The sequence below is a fragment of the Mauremys mutica genome, chromosome 3, assembly GCF_020497125.1.
Source record: "Mauremys mutica isolate MM-2020 ecotype Southern chromosome 3, ASM2049712v1, whole genome shotgun sequence".
In the NCBI taxonomy this organism is placed as follows: Eukaryota; Metazoa; Chordata; order Testudines; family Geoemydidae; genus Mauremys; species Mauremys mutica.
The window spans coordinates 143512898-143529807 of record NC_059074.1 but is presented as its reverse complement, the minus strand read 5'-3'; positions in this window follow the sequence as shown (position 1 = coordinate 143529807).

Sequence of the window (16910 nt, the reverse complement as noted above, 5' to 3'; positions counted from 1 at the left end):
AGTCTCTAAACCCAGATGGCTTTCAGGTAGGAATTGCCCATTATTCCCCCACCAGAAGGAAAGCCTGATATTAATTCTGGGCCAGATTGCGTCTGGCCCCTGTGGGGAGAAAGAAGAGAGGATACAAGAAAAGTTTCCTCCCCTTGCATCCTTAGACAGAGACTGGACACAGCAGAAACCTTTGCAGTAAGGAGGTGGGAAGACTCTGTAGCAGGGCCGCCCAGAGGGGGGGGCAAAGGGGGCAATTTGCCCCGGGCCCCGGGCTCTGCAGGGGCCCCCAAGAGAAGAGCGGAGGCTCCTGCCTCCGCCCCGCTCCTGGAGCCTCAGCGCATCAAGCGCTGAGTCTCCGGCCGAGCCCCTGAGCCCCGCCCCGATCCGAGCCGCGTGGTGAGGGGGTGGGGCTGGGAGCTCCAACGGGGCCTGAGCCCCGCCCCGCTCAGAGCGCCGTGGGGAGGGGGCGGGGCAGCTGCCTCCGCTCGGCGTGGAGCTCACAGCCCCGCCCCCTCACCACGCGGCTCTGAGCGGGACGGAGCTCAGGCCCCGCCGGAGACGCGCTCGGTAAGAGGCCGAGGCCGGGGAGAAGCCGGGGCCGGGGCCGGGGCCAGGCGGGGGGGGGAGAAGCGGGACCCGGGGCCGGGCGGGGGGGAGAAGCGGGACCCGGGGCCGTCGAAGCGCAGCCCAGTCTTCGGCGGCGGGGGGCCCCTTCTGTTCCGGGACCCGCCGCCGAAGTGCCCCGAAGGCCCGCGGCGGGGACCCTCCCCCCGCCACCGAATTACCGCCGAAGACCGGGCAGCGGGTCCCGCTTCGGCGGTAATTCGGCGGCGGGGGGCTCCCGCCGCGGGTCTTCGGGGCACTTTGGCGGCGGGTCCCGGAACGGAAGGGCCCCCCGCCGCCGAAGACCCCGGGCCCCCGGAATCCTCTGGGCAGCCCTGCTCTGTAGGGCCAGTGCTGCTGGCTGTTAGCTTAGGCACATGGGGCAGAATGAAGGCAGAGCACAGGTCAGTGAGAGGTTTGGACATGAAGGCGACCACAAGTTTCACCCTCTGTAGCTCTGCTTCCTGGGAGTGCCAGAAGATACTGGTACACTAAATTTTCTTTCACCTCTGTGATAACCTCAGCCCAATGCCATAACTTAGGCCTTTATCTCTGTTTCTAACTTTTTAAAGAAATACCTTGACTTCTGCCCCCTGCTTTTCCATCTAAAAGGTATCTAAAAATACTCACGGTCCTTCTCCGCACTAGATGGCCCTGTTTACCTCAATTTGAATACCTCCGAAGTGAGAGTGGGAATCTCTAAGATGGATCTCTTCTGGCTGCTTTGACCACACTCAGATTTCCAAAGCACTGCAGCAACAGTGTCCGTAGTGTCAGTCTAAGGCCAAATCCTTATCTCACTGGCCCAACAGACTTACATCTCCTAGTTGTGAAGCTGTTGTCATCAGGCAGCTGTCAAATCCATGCAAAGCCCAGGATCATTGCCCTGGAATTCTTTTGTACCTTCTCAGTCTTTTCCACTCGTCCTAATATTAGGGCCTTCTCCACTTTTTGCCATGGAAGGAATGGAATTGGGTGTCACTGGGCAATATCTATCAAAGGAAAGGGGATGAGCCTTTCCTCCCTACCTCCCCACCCCTTGAGGCTGCAGAAATCTCTACAAACCTACCTGGGGTTCTGAAGTTTCAGGGCCAATGCTTAAAGAAAGAGGAAGCAAGACTGAGGGAGAGCAGCTTTCTGAATCATCATTCCAAACCCCTTCACCTCTCCCCGCCCTCCACCCCACTCCCCTCCCATGGGGAATTTACCACCAGTATACAAGAATGCTGACATTCCCAGTGCTATCACAGTCCTCCTGGAAGCGTGTGGGGCAAGGAACTGCCCTGTCATGTGGGAAAGGAGGAGTGCTGATGCACAAGGTGCCACATTATTGCCACAGCCCACTGTGATAGATCTGATGTTGGAGAGATTTTTCCTTGAATCTGAGGACATATGTAGTTTAAGACTAAAAAGCCCACATGCTCTCCATAGAGGACAAGCACTGCTCTCTTCCATGGAATGAGCGTGAGAAAATTGGAAGCCACTCAGTTTTCGGAGTAACTTTTGTCTTCTCCTTCCCCCGACCCTCTCTTTTAGATTTTTTTTTTTGCTCCAGTGCACGTTTTAACATTCCCTGCTTCTGAATTCATTTAAGCAATGCTCTGATCAGTCAAGTCTCTTTAGTAAGGAGAGCTACTGCCAACAGATGGATCACAAAAGCTTATGTGCCTTCTAATGAAACCAATCTTTCTAATTTACTTTTCCCTAAAGAATGTTTTTCCGCTTTCCCCATTTCTTCAGAGTACAACTTTCAAAATCATCTGTTTGACCATGTTCCCATGGTGGCATTTGTAACATAATAAAAATATAAACATTAAAAAAACCTGTGCTTATTTTAAGTCAGGCAGGTTTTGCAAGTGTTGTCAAAGAACCTTTAATTATTTAGAAGTGACACAATAGCATCACAAGAACTGTTACCTTGAATGAATATTCATGAATGCATTAGTTATTGCAGTAGTGAAAGGTAAACTTCAAAAAGTTTCTGGAGACAGAAGGATTCAAAGGTTTGAATACTTACCTGAAAGGCATCCAAGTTGTCTGTGGGCATGATTTTCAGAAACATATAAGTGACTTAAGAGTACAAGTCCCTCCTTTCCAGTTCCCGCAACACACACCCCTTCTTAAAAGTATCCTTGTTTCCACAGAGCTGCCTCCCTAAGACACGTCCTAGCCCCCTCTCCTCCCACAGTGAGTGGAAAGCCTAACTAAGGAAGAGGGTCCTAGGATTCCTAAACACCATAGTTTCCTGTCTTGTCCTCTTAGGGCAACTGGGTGGTTGCTCCCCTCCCCTTTTCTATTGTCTTTAAGGAGCAAGTCAATAAGCCTACATCTCTTTATCTACAGTCTGGAGAAGCACAACAAAGCTGCCTTATGGAACCCGAACATCTTTAATATATTAACAAATATATTTACTGATAATGTGACAGAGAAACTTCAGGGCAATGAAGCTTCATCTGCTTAAATATTGCTTCCTTTGACTTAATTGTGATGCTGAAGGTCAGATCATGGCTAGTCCCATGTGTCTTTGCAATAACAGGGGAGTAAGGAGCAGCCAACACTTGTATGGTCTGCATACAGGCTTACTAAAATAGCAGCCCCTGCAGTTGGGGGAGATGAGAAAATGCTATTGAAGTGTTCCTCCTGGTGGCAACTCAGCTGAAAGTGAGTGACGATGGGTGGAAATCAGTCTTCATCACCTGTTACATGGCAGCTATATCATGGGCATTGTAATGGAGCAGTACAATGCACCCATTAAAAGGATGGCACAGTTTGTTCTTCTTCTAGTGCAGGTGGAGAGCTGTGGGAGGCAGGATGCCTCACTGGGGCTGATTGGCTCTTGATGCTCTGATTGGGGTGTTGCAGCTCTGCACCACCCAATCTGGGGCTATTCCAAGGCAATTCAATACAGTTTGCCTAGCATGAAGTTCTTACCAGTATTTTTTTCCTTTACTCTTTGATTCTTGTCACCTGGCTCTGATCATATCTAGAATTTTTTCAAAAGTTGTTAGATCTTCTCCTTTTGAAATGCATTTAGCACTGCTGGATATTAACATACTATTAAAAAGGCCCAAGCCTCCCTCATACTCTACTTTTCTAAAGCAAACATGTATGTCAGAAGGGACTTTAAAATAAAGTTCTCATGCTCTAAGTTTATCCTATTGTGACAGAATGTACTGCTGTGTCCATACGCTACATATTATTGTAATAATCTCTGTACAAACTATGCCTTGTGAGGTATCATTTGAAAATTCATAGTTTGCTGGTCATTATTGTCCTGATATGTGTGTGGCAACATTGTACATGAAGTTGCGATTCTGCTTTCTGGTGATCTTAAACATGTTCCAAACTTAGGTTGGCGAACGGGTCTGTCTCAAACAAAGCAATGTGTGCTCTGCTTAGTGTGCATTTAAGTGGTAAACAGAGTAATCAAGCAGGAAAGGAAACAAAGGAAGCTCAAACAGATGAGGAAAAAGCAGCATGGAACATTGTTCCTGATTTTGTTTCCTGGTACCCAGCTGGAAATGTTTTTTCAAGAGAGGGGAATGAAACTATAAAAATAGAGGGACAAACATCTCCAGGGGTCACTCCCTGCACATTGCATTTATGGCATCTGAATTGACAAAGGAAACATTTGTTGGATTCTGGGAGAAGGGATCCTGATCTAAGATGTTTTGTCAGTAAGACTCTGAAAGCATGTGGTGAGAAAACGTTGCTTTCAATTTAACATAGTTGGTTAAGTTAGGCACCAGTTGCATTTTAACTTTATTTTTTGTGTAATCATTCCTGACTTTTATGCCTCATTACTTGTACTAACTTAAAATCTCTGTTTGTAGTTAATAAACTTGTTTTATTGTTCTATCTGATCCACTGTGTTTAAACTGAAGTGTCTGGGAAATTCCATTTGGCGTGGCAAGTTGTGTGCATAGTATTTCTATTAAACAAATAACAGACTTTATATACATTTGTATTGTCCAGGAGAGGGCTGGGCAGTACAGGACATATTTCCGGGGGAAAGTCTAAGACTGGGAGTGTGTTGGGGTCACCCAGCTGGGAGTAACTTGCCTACTGGAGGCTATAAGCAGTCCAGGCTGGAAGTTACGTCAGTAAAGCATTGTAAATGGCACCCCAGGTTAGAGGGCAGGGGTGACACAGCTACTTACTAGTCTGGGTTGTACCCTGGTATGTCACACCCATTTGAGAGAAAGAGAGATCAGTCAGAGGAACATAAGATTTACCATACAATAGAGCATTACTCCATTTAGAGTGGAGTCCTGCTCTTGGGAGCAGCCAAAAATTTATGCTTCTTCTGTGAAAGTCAAGACTCCAAAAAGACATACTGACAATTTTGCAGTAATATAAGTGAATGGGGATGGGGAATTATTTCCTCCACATGTGATCAGCTGACATCTAGAACGTGATTTTGGTTAGACTCAGCTGGCAGGAGATGGGTATATACAGCTTGTTATAGGCACTGCTAATTATGTAGAGACATTCACTACAAAAGGGAAGGTCATAAGATTTTGAAAGAATCGGGGGGGAGGGTGGATTATCGCTCTGTATATAAATTACTGTTTGTCTTTGCTCGACAAAAAATTAATCCAATTTCTGATATCCTTACTGCTGTTGCAAGCTATATTTTCAGCATCTTTTAATCTCTAAAAAACCCTCATGTCATCAAAAGGAAAGAGGTCAGACTTGTGTTTATGCAGTCAGAAAAAAGAAAAAGATTAAAATCTGCACAAAAATATGGGGACAGATTCTGAGGTCACTTACAAAGGTGTCAGTCCAGAGTGACTTCATTGAACTCAATGAAATTACTCCGGATTTATACACGGGTAAGTGAGATCAGAATCTCATCCATGATGTATGGTACCTTTTCAGCTACAAGAGCCGGTTTATGAACGGACAGCAGTTTTCCCAGCTGAAAATAGACAAACTCATTTAACTTTCCGGCAAAGCACTACTGTTTCATCATTTACACATATCATTGTGTTATGCATTAGAAAACAATGAGATGCACTGAAATGCTCCCCAATGAAAATTTAGTGTGCTACACATTTGTTTGTAAACACTTAAATCATTATCATTTCTTCAAAAGGCTTTTGTGACTTTGATGAGGTGCTAGGCTGTCACAAACATGGCTTTTAAACTTCCCCATCATCCAAGTAACAATGTTACTACCCAGCTTGGAAACATTTAGGGAATTCCATGCTCAGAAAGCCTCAGCAATTGAGTACTGATTTACAGAGGGCTAGAGTGGAATTTTCCTCCATTTCATGACCTTCATTTTGAAGATGGACATGAAAGAGAGTTTTTGAAACACATCCTGCTCCACATCAGAGATTAGGACCTGTTAAAAAGATTGCTGTAGAGAAGATATAATTTCAAGGGGAAAGGGAACAAAATACCTGTATTTGAAAAAAAAGAAGCAAGAAAGAAGTTAACTGGGAACTGGAAGGAAGATGAAAACAATCTTAGCAAGTGAGGTTCACAGATACTTTCCTTTAAGCACTGTAGTATGACTCGATATAATGGTTAGGTTAGAAGAAGAAGGGAAAGAGGTAACAAGAAAATTCAAACTATTGTGCTATTTTATTATTTAGTATTGCAGTAGTGCCTAGATGTTTCAGTCAGGGATCCAAAAAGCACAACTCTCCTGCCCTGAACATCTTGCAATCCAGTAAAGAATGTATTTTGTAAAGATAATTTACCTGATTACTAGTTCTTCTGACAGGAGGAACAATTATTTGTTCTTTGTTTGAACACTTTACAAGCTAAGCAGAAGCATCCCTTTCTTTGAACTCCAATGACAAAGGAGTGCGTTGTTTCTGAAAAGTCACCTGGGGAAAACACATTTCTGTTTTATTTCACCAGAAAGTGTTTACAAGTGATTTGTATGGGGATTCTGAAATGTCAGGTTTCCAGGTGAAACCAAAGATCTTTCCCCATGGCTAGCAGGCCATGCAGGTCCAGTCCCAGATCCAGATGTGAAGTTCACCTGGTTTACAAGTGATGACTCATCTATTTCCAAAGCAGGTGCAACAGAATATAGAACTGCTATTAGTATACAAAGAATAGATTAAAATAGAGCTGTACACCAGTGAGGGTACTCACAAGAAATAAAACTGCTGCAATCAGATTTGATTTCAGCAGGGACAGAATTCAATTCAAGTCACCAGAAGCAAAATATAAGCGTCCCTAACCTGGGGCTCACTCAGCTCCTAGAGGATGGAGTCCAACCTTCCTACACATATTCTTCTCCTTCTTCCTCTCCAGCAGTCCTTCTTATGGCTTTAATAGTGAACCCCTGTGCAAAGAAAGGGGATCCAGAGCTGGATTTAACTCCATGTGTACTGGGGACTCCTGCACAGGAGTTTAGCTGTCCAATGGATTCTTTTGTGCTAGTAAGCTGTTGTGTATATGTACTCCAAACAAAAAGCTCTGTTGTGTTGCCGTTAAGGTTACTGAAAGGTAAAAGCCAGCTATGCTGTTTTTTTCTGGTAGGGAGGGAAGGAAATATCCATTTAAAGAAGTCTTATTTAACACCCCCAAACAGGCTATGCATCCAAATTAAACTCCACACCACTCCACTCCACTCCCAACACATCTAAACCCAAAATGTACACACTCAAACCTCTGACACCATGATGAGACTGTGCTCATCAAAATCCTAGTGCAAAATCTCAACATCAGTTAGATTCAGAAAGGCTGGGAAGAATGTGCGTGTGGTGGTGGTGGGTGGGGAGGAGCTAGTTCTGGCCAGGCTGTGAGGAGCACACCTCCTAGTTGTATTCTTCTGAACCTCAGCCTGCACACCACACTTTGTCCACCAGCTTCACAAAGCACAGATGGTTCATCAAGTGAATTCTGGCAGAGGGGAAAGAAGATACACTTTGGGGGCCTGTGGGTATTTCTGCAGGATGGGAAAAAGAAATCCTGTGGGCAGGTGGGATGGGGATGCATAGGTGACCCACTGGATGTTACCAGTCCCCTCATGTGCCAATGCACAGTGGACTGGAGTTTTTAGAGCCACAAGCTATAGAGCCTTGGCTCTTTAGCTACAACTGTAGCAGCTCATGCTTTTAGCTGCGTATGTTCCCCAGTTCAATCCCCAGCATGTTGGCCAGTAAGGGTGGCACTCCCACATACATGTGGAGGCACAGATTTAGGGAGGATGGCCCTCTAACTTCTTCTTCCCCCAGTAGAAATCTCCCCCTTTCACCACACAAGCCCTTTTTCTACTTCCCTGCCACAGCCACATGCAACTACCTGTTCTCCCTGCTATTAAGAGGCCCCCTGAGTCCTCCTCAGTCACAGCTCCCTGATGGATTACTTGCTGGTGGTAGGGAAGGTGTTCCCCTTTTTCATGAGTCATCCAGTGGCAGCAGAGGGAGAAAAGGGATATTGAATCAAGCTTGGAATTGCTATCCCCATACCTGAGCCCGATATAACCAGGATAGGCAGGGATGGTGTCCCTAGCCTCTGTTTGCCAGACGCTGGGAATGGGTGACTGGGGATGGATCACTTGATGATTACCTGTTCTGTTCATTCCCTCTGGGGCACCTGGCACTGGCCACTGTCAGAAGACAGGATACTGGGCTAGATGGACCCTTAGTCTGACTCAGTGTGGCCATTCTTATGTTCTTAATCATTCTTCTCCTCTCTCAGCCTTTTTCTACCGTAAGAGGCAGTACAGAAAAGCAACAGGGTCTAGTGGATAAGAGACTTATGATCCATTCCTAGCTCTAACGATTTGTTATGTGAACTTGGGCAAGTCACTTCCCCTCTCTGCACCTCTGTGCCCCACCACTACCCTTTCCTTGTCTTGTCTAGTTAAGTCAGAGTGTAAGTTCTTTTGGGGCACAGACAGTCTCACTAGGTATCAGTATGGTGCCTAACACAATGGGGCTCTGGTCTTGTTTAAGGACTCTTGGTGCTACTGGAATACACATAATTAGTCATCATCATACAAATACAATTAGAAAACCCTTTGGTAAGACACTGTCTGGGGTAGTCCCAGAAAAGGAGGCAAGGTTGTGTTGCCAAAACAGCTCTCCGAGGTCTTCTGCAGCCCCTCTAGCCTGGTAGCAGGCAGCAGAGATGTAGAAGATGACCGAGGCTGTGAAGGGTCAGAGGTGCTCCGACGGCCTGTCTTCAGGAGGGTGGATTCCATCTCTCCAAAGCCAGGCTTTGTGGATGGTTCAGGAGGGTGAATTTCACCCTTTTTCAGACATGAAGCTCAGCCATGCAAAGGGAGACTCCTATAAATGACTAGTGCGGATGCTGCCACCAGCATACGCTTCACAGTATGGGGTAGCCCTGTATGTACCCCACAATTAGTTCCTTTCTGGGTCTCTCAGGAACTTTCCCCCCTCCAGAGTATTTAAAACAAGATTCCCTTTCTGAGGTCTAATTTATTGAGTCTTTACAAATGATTTCTGGCAGTCTTCTAAGCCCAAAACCTTCCCTCTTGGCCACACAGTCCTCCTTCAGGGGCTTATGCAGTGGTTTTTCCTGGCCTTTTGAATTTGCCTTCCACCAGTTCCACCCAGGCTGTCAGAGACTTTTAAGGACCAGAACTCAAAACAAAACCTTCATAACAGTCCTGTCTCAAAGGCATCCCTGCTGGGGTGCAGTCTCCCAGCCCCTTCCTACACAGCGTGCAAGCCAAGACACAACCCTTTAGTCCTTTCTATACTGGGACATCTCCCCTAGTGTCTCAGGGGCTCCTGCAACAACCTTCCTACTCCATCTCAGGTCTCTGCTTTAAGCAAAGTGACCTTTATTTCCCGCCATCTCCCCTTAAAGGGCCAGCCACCCTGTGACAGTGACTAAGTGTGGAATTTTCAAGAGCTCTTAAATTTAGCAGCTCTAGTCCTATTTAAAGTCAATAGGACTTGGGGTTCTAAATGGCTTAGGCCCTTTTGAAAATCCCACTCTAAATCTACTGCTGCTGTCCAAGTGCTAGTAAGCAGACACAATAGACATCTATCTTTGCTGACGTTTAATTGGAGAGCATTGTAAGAAGAAACATCAAGTAATAACATACCTTCAGCCTGGAAGGTTAATATTTATTTTCTCTGCAAGAAAGAGGGAAGAACAAATACAATTTTTCGTGTTTGAATATTTGTCTCTGCACTTATTGTATCCATAACCAGGCACTGCTATAAAATGTTTATGAATGTACATTAAATATTAATGGTAATTGAACTCTATTTTAACTTGGTTACATGTTTTCAATTAATATCCAAGAGGGATATTTATAAATACAGCACACTCAAATAGCAGTTTAAACTGGGTCAGAGTATCAGGAACAGCCTCTAGTCTTTTGACTAGATTCAGTCAGGCTTCCAGTATGAATCCTCAGGTAGTTCTTATTGATAAAGATTACTATCATCATCACGGTCTGTGACATGCCCGGGGTAAGATCCAGACTAAAGATTAGTTGTATCCCCTTGCCCGCTAACCTGGGATGCCTTTTCACTGCTTTACTACTGTAACCACCACGCCTGCTCTGCTCATCCCGAGCCTTCAGCATGTAAGTCACTCCCAGCTACATTGTGTGAGTGCTGCATCCAGCCACTCTTGAATTACGCTGCAGGGTGACCCCAAAACACTCCCAGTCCCAGATTTTCCACCAGAAGTGTAGATCTTGTACTGCCCAGCCCTTCCCTGGACCATTCAAGCTCATATAAAGTTTGTCTTTTAATTAATAAAAATGATATGTGCACTCTTGTTGTCCCAGATACTTCAGTTCAAACACACTGGATTAGATAAAAACAAGTTTATTAACTACAAAGAGATGGATTTTAAGTAAACACAAGTAATGAGGCATAAAAAGTCAGAATTAGCTACTAGAAAAATAGAAGTAAAATGCAACTAGTGCCTAAGAACCAGCTATGGTAGGTTCAGTCAGGATTCCTGCCCCCTGGCCCAGTTCAACGCTGCTTCTTTCATTCTTCAGGTGTTATGCATGCCATGGACAGAGAAAAGGGGTCCATTGGAGGTGTTTCTGCCCTTCCTTTTTATAGTCCTTTCTCACCTTTGAGAAGAATCTTCATCTGGGAACAGGGAAACAGGCAGACTATGTGGATGGGAATCCCATGCTGTTTCTTTGCTAAGATAGATATAGATATATCTTATATTCTTTGCTAAGATAGACATATCTTTGCGTGTGTCCCTTTTCCTGCCAATGAATAGCCACTTAGCAGGTGATGACCCATTTGACCCTGTTTACATCTGGCTGGGGCATCGGCTTGCCTTTTGTCTCTGAGGAACTGATTTGGCCACTCCCTAGACTTGTTTTAGTAACACCATACAGTGTCATCTTATAACTTTACATACAATGTTGCCACACATATTTTACCAGGACAATAATGATCAGCAAATTCATGAGTTTTCAAATGATACCTCACAAGGATTACTACAATAGTGTGCAAGGGGTGAATACAGGGGTACAGACAGGCACACGGTTGCAGTTCAGGATAACTGCACCTGTAGTTCCCCCTCCATTGTCCAACAAGGGCACTATTCTAAGCTCCTGGCTCCTCAGCTGTCACCTCTCTTGGGTAGAGAGTTGCATCTCTCTCTCTCTCTCCTAGTCTGTGGCTGACAATTATACATAAACTTAATACAGTGAGATCTCTCAACGATATTGCAGGAAATTGCCATGTTTGTCACAATCACACCCACCTATTTGGCAGAGAAATAATTTAAAATATACTACATCAAGCAAAGGTGTGTGTTACCCTCAATATATTTTACTTCATATTTTTATTCTTGCTTATATTTAGCATACTAGGCTAAATCCTTGGTTGGTGTTAGTCAGCCTGGATTCAGTTAAGCCAATGGAACTCTGCTGATTTACATCAGCTGAGGACCTGGCCTGTACTATCAAAAATATTGAGTTGGACTTCTGCATGTGGACCAGATATTAGGTCTCCTGATTGCCTTTGCTTACCCAGAGGCTAGCCAGGCACAATCATAGCTCCTGCACTTAGGTAGCAAATGGTCTAAGGAGATGGAGCCCCAGATGCAGATATAGTGCCCCATGCAGACTTTTTCTGCCCAAAAACTGTCACGGGGGATCACTGTGTACTCCGGGCTGACAGTACCACCTAATGGTGACATTTTGGGATGTAACACCGAACAGTGTGAGGTCCAAGGGGACGCTTTGACTAGCAGCACTATCACAGGGATAGTATTGCCCAGTGGTGAGAATCAGGAGGTGCTGGAACTAGGAGTGCTGGGGATGCAGAAGCACCCCCTGGTTTGAAACAGTAATAACAACCAAACACATGGTTTCTGCTTTCAGCACCCCTCCCCTATAAAACACCCCTAGCAAGAATCCCAGGAGCCGCTTCACCTAGTGGCAATATCATGGGGGTAGTATTTCCCAATGATGAGAATGGGGAGGGTAGGGGAATCCAGGCCCACCCTACCTCACCAGGTTCTGAGCCCTTCTAAACCAAGTATCCTGACACAGGTTTCAGGTCCCAATACTCCCAGGCACATTCCCTGAGTTGCTTCCTAGTCTCGTCCCAGTCCCTCTGGTGTTGTGTCCAGGTTTGGATGTAGGGTCACTCTCAAGTTCCCGCTGTTTCATCCCTGGCAGCTCCTTCAGTGTCAACAGCAAGTCATCCCCTTCTGTTCCTGCAGTTGACTGGCTTCCCATGGTGCAGCTAGGAGCTTCAACCCCAGCAGCTTGGAATCTCGGTGGCTTCCCAGCAGGATGCTGCTGCACACAACCGCTCTCCTCCTCAGCCAACCCAGACTGAGTTGAGCTGCTCCCTTCACTGGGAGCATGTCCAGCTAGGGTGAGAGAGGATGGCCTCTTGGGCACAGAGCAGTTCATTAACAGGGAACTATTGAGCATTCAGCCTGACTTCAGTTCCTAGGAAGCTACTAGAGCAGTGCACAAAACATTCCATTTGGGAATACCTGCAGGCTGAAGGGGTAATCGCTACCAGCCAGTGTGGATTTACCAAGAACAAATCAAGCCAAACCAGCTTGATTTTCTTCTTTGAAAGGGTACCTGATTTGGTGAATAGGGGGAAGCGCTGGACATAATATACCTGGAATTCAGCAAAGCTTTTGTCACTCACTCATATGACAATCTGAGAAAAAAGCTGGAAAAATGCAAGCTTGATAGAACCACCTACTTGGTTAAACAACCCTGTCAAGATCTGATTTCCCACTCTGGCACTTCGATTGCAGAAGGTGGAGGCCGGCAAGGATTCTAAAAATTAATACTTGCCACTCCAGGCTTGTATTAAACTCCCAAGGTTACAGCTTTTTTCTGACCTTGGCTTGGTAAATCCTGTCACCACCCAAGTGAAAAACTGCCTCTTGCAAATCCTGGAAAAACTCCCTTGGGAAGTTTTCTCTGACACCTCCCAGCTTTTCCACCCCTCCCTCGGGGAAGCCGAGAAAGAAAACAAACAAAAGGGAAACCCAGCTGTTGCCACCAGCTAATTGAAAAACATATGCACAGACCTTTTAAGACACAAACCAATCACGTTTTATAAAAAAGGTAAATGTTATTAAAAAATGAAGAAAGGGAACACATCTGGAAAAGCAGGCTATTGCTAGATTTTATAAAGCAACTGAAAAGGGGTTAAACACAAGGAATGGCTCCCTGGGGTCCATCTTAACGTTACAAAAGAAAACAAAAATACCTGGGCTTAGCACAGAGAAAATCCACAAGCCAAAGTAAAGAAATAAACCTGATTGCGTCTATCTAAATCAGGGGTAGGCAATCTATAGCACGTGTGCCGAAGGCGGCACATGAGCTGATTTTCAGTGGCACTCACACTGCCCGGGTCCTGGCCACCGGTCCAGGGGGCTCTGCATTTTAATTTAATTTTAAGTGAAGCTTCTTAAACATTTAAAAAACCTTATTTACTTTACATATAACAATAGTTTAGTTATATATTATAGATTTATAGACAGAAACCTTCTAAAAACGTTAAAATGTATGACTGGCACGTGGAACCTTAAATTAGAGTGAATAAATGAAGACTCGGCACACCACATCTGAAAGGTTGCTGACCCCTGATTTAAATATTCCCTATCCCAGTGAATCCTTCTAGGTATGGAAGATAATTTTTTCATACCTGGTTCAAACTTTACACAGCATTCCCGCTCATTTACATTTTCAAAACTGTGCACTGGTTGAGGCAGCAGTTCTGTGCATGTGACAGTGGGCTATGATTGTGTAATTAAAGAGTTAAGCACAGTGTATACACAATGGCATTCCCTGACTTTTGAATGCTTCTCCATGAAACCTTACATTTCTTTTGGGCCCGATTTTCCTCTTGCATACACCAGTGGAAGTTAGAAATCACTTATTTAAACGTATTTAAAGTCAGTGGCATTCCATTGGTGTAAAATAACTGTTTAAGAGGTGAATCAGGCACTTTATATTTGTCCTCACAATAATGTTGTAATCATTCAGTCTTCACTGAGATTTAAAGTATATAAGGGAATGTTATAAATATATGGAACAGTGATCGTTTATAATCAAATGAACATCTGTTCTGACACTGATTGAACAGCTTGTTTGTACTTTGAGGGCAAGCATTGTTTAATAGAGTGGTTCAAATGCATTGTCATTCTTTCAGTAGGGATGTAGAATCCTCTTACCAGATGGACACAGTTCTGTATGTCAGTGTTTTGATTACACACAATTTAACAGCTGTGTGGAGGTTTGAATAATTTGCATGAGCAAATATCTTGTAATATTGTAGTCTTAAAGTGTTGTTCTCTGATCTTTTCACCGAGAGATTTAAGAAAGTTGATTTGCTATTTATTTCAGTGAATGTATTAATATGTAACATATGTTCATGTTGTTCACCTTTGTATTTCAAAATTATCAATCCATTAATTGGAATATAAATGTGCAATGCACCTACCTTATCAATTTTTCGCTGTAACATCATAGGAAATCTGACTGTGGAAAGATGACTTTCTTTCAAATTGCTCTGTAAGAACACACATCTGATAAGAGACCATTTTGGAAGGCTACTTTTGGTTTGTTCGTAGTGAAGTCCCTTTGGGCACAAAAGGTGAAAAAGCAAAACTCCATTCGCTTCAGTGAAGCTAGATTTCATGTAAAGAAATTTCCTGATCATGAAAAAAAAATATCATCAAGTTTGCCCATGTGAATTCCTGGAATAAAACTGTAATAAAGAATCAGCTTGGAGTCTCTAGATGAGTATTACTTATGCATGTCTAGTGGAGACTTGGTCTTTGTAGAACCTGCTTTGACTACTTAGTATCAGGATTCTCTGACACAACTCACTAAGACTAAAACATCCTTATTAATGGTGCAAGATTTGGACATGAAGCTCCTAAGATGACATCTCAGCCTGTACTGATAGTGTGTAATACCTTGTATACTGATTAACAATAAGCTGTATACTGATTAACAATAAGCAGCTTTTATAATGAAGTATGTTTTTTAAAAAGGAAATAGTGTGTGGAACCATGTCTCAGGGCATGAGGGTGCCATCTTCCAAAAGATTAGTTACCTACCTTGCTCCAAATAAAAAAGATCTGTCAGACCCAGGTACATAAGTCTTCCAACTGACATGACATTAACTCTTGAGCCCATTCAGGCAATACACCATCTCACCTTATAGACTAAAATATAAAATGCTTCAGCAAAAGGCAAACCATTAGTCTCATCACATCAGCACTATTGATCTTCACCTGAAGGAAAGAGGCTCATAAGACGTTTGTAAATTGTTCTGCAACTGTATAATCTCATAATAACATGGATGAGCTAGGGTGAAGGGACAGAAGTGTACATACAGGCCCTCCCCTGATCCCTTCAGCACACAAAAGAACCAGACTTAGGCCTTATCAGCACCACAAATGCTTTGCCGGTATAACTGTATTAGCAGAGCCCCCTACGTATACACAGTTTGTGGAAACAGAAGGAGTTTTTCTGTCTGCATAATAACATCACCTCCCTGAATGATATTAGCTGTGCTGACAAAAGCACTCTGTCAGCATAGCTGCATCTGCACCTGGGAGGTTGCCAGAAGAGCTATGTTGACTAGAAGATGTGGTTTTTTTCACACCCCTATCTGACATAGCTATGCCAACAAAATTTTGTAGTGTAGAGCTGGCCTTAATCTAGTCCTAGTGATCCCTGAGGTGCCAGGCTTTGGGTTAGGCAGTGTGCACAGTAGAGTTGGGGGGGGAGAGGAAGGGAGGGGTGACAATAGCCCCACCCACCCTCCATGCCTTTTAGGTTAGGCAGCATATACTGGGAGCAATGCTCACTACTTTAAAAAGAAGTAGTAAGCAGTGGTAGGGATCACACTTCCCCCAGCTACCCTAAGGCATATGAATCATAGAATCATAGGACTGGAATGGAACTTCAAGAGGTCATCTAGTCCAGTCCCCTGCACTCATGGCAGGACTAAGTATTATCTAGACCGTCCCTGAATGGTGACATTATCGGCACCGTGTAGTAGACAGAATGTCTCATGACAACATCACACTTGGGAACACCCCTCTCTGCTCCCACCATAGGTACGTTTGCCCCTAAGAGCCAAACTATAACCCCTCCCACCCCATAACAGATCTCCTCCCACCAGCACTGGAAGCAACTCTATTCTGGGGAAAACTTTTAAGAGCCCATGCTTCCCCACAAGAGCCGTAGAGAAGGCACCATCCCACTAAAGCATCATGTCTCCAGGAACTGCTCAGCGGACTTCCACAGACCAAGACTCCCTAGGAACCAGAGTGTGAGCAGTCATGCCTAATGGTTAGAATCAGGAGCCTGGAACCAGAGCTGGGGTCAGAATCACATGCTAAGCCAGAGGTCAAAGCCAGTGTCAGGAGTAGAGTGTAGGAACATGGACCTGGAGCAAGACAGGAAAGCAGGAACCGGGAACAGAAAGGGGTCTGGAATAGAGGACAGGAACAGGCAGGGTTCAGAAGTCAGGCAAGTAGGCAACCTCTATAGTAACAACCAACCAATAACCAGAACTCCTCTACTTACTTCTCCTAGAACTCCCTCCAGTTGGTTTTCCACAGGTGAGTGACTGAGGTGTGATCCATCTGTTTGCTGCTATTTACAGCCCCAGTATTCTACTGACTTTAATGAGGTGGCACTAGGGTAACAAACAGCAGATTTCAGCCCACTGTTTTTTCCTAATTTTGAACATATTGAAATCTGTTTTGTGTCACAGTAGGTTTTATTTGGTCTCTGCTGACACTCACTATCCACAGACATTAGATAGTAGAGCTGGGATAATCTCTAGGGTAATTTAGTTTATCTTCCTGCATCACTGGTTCTTATA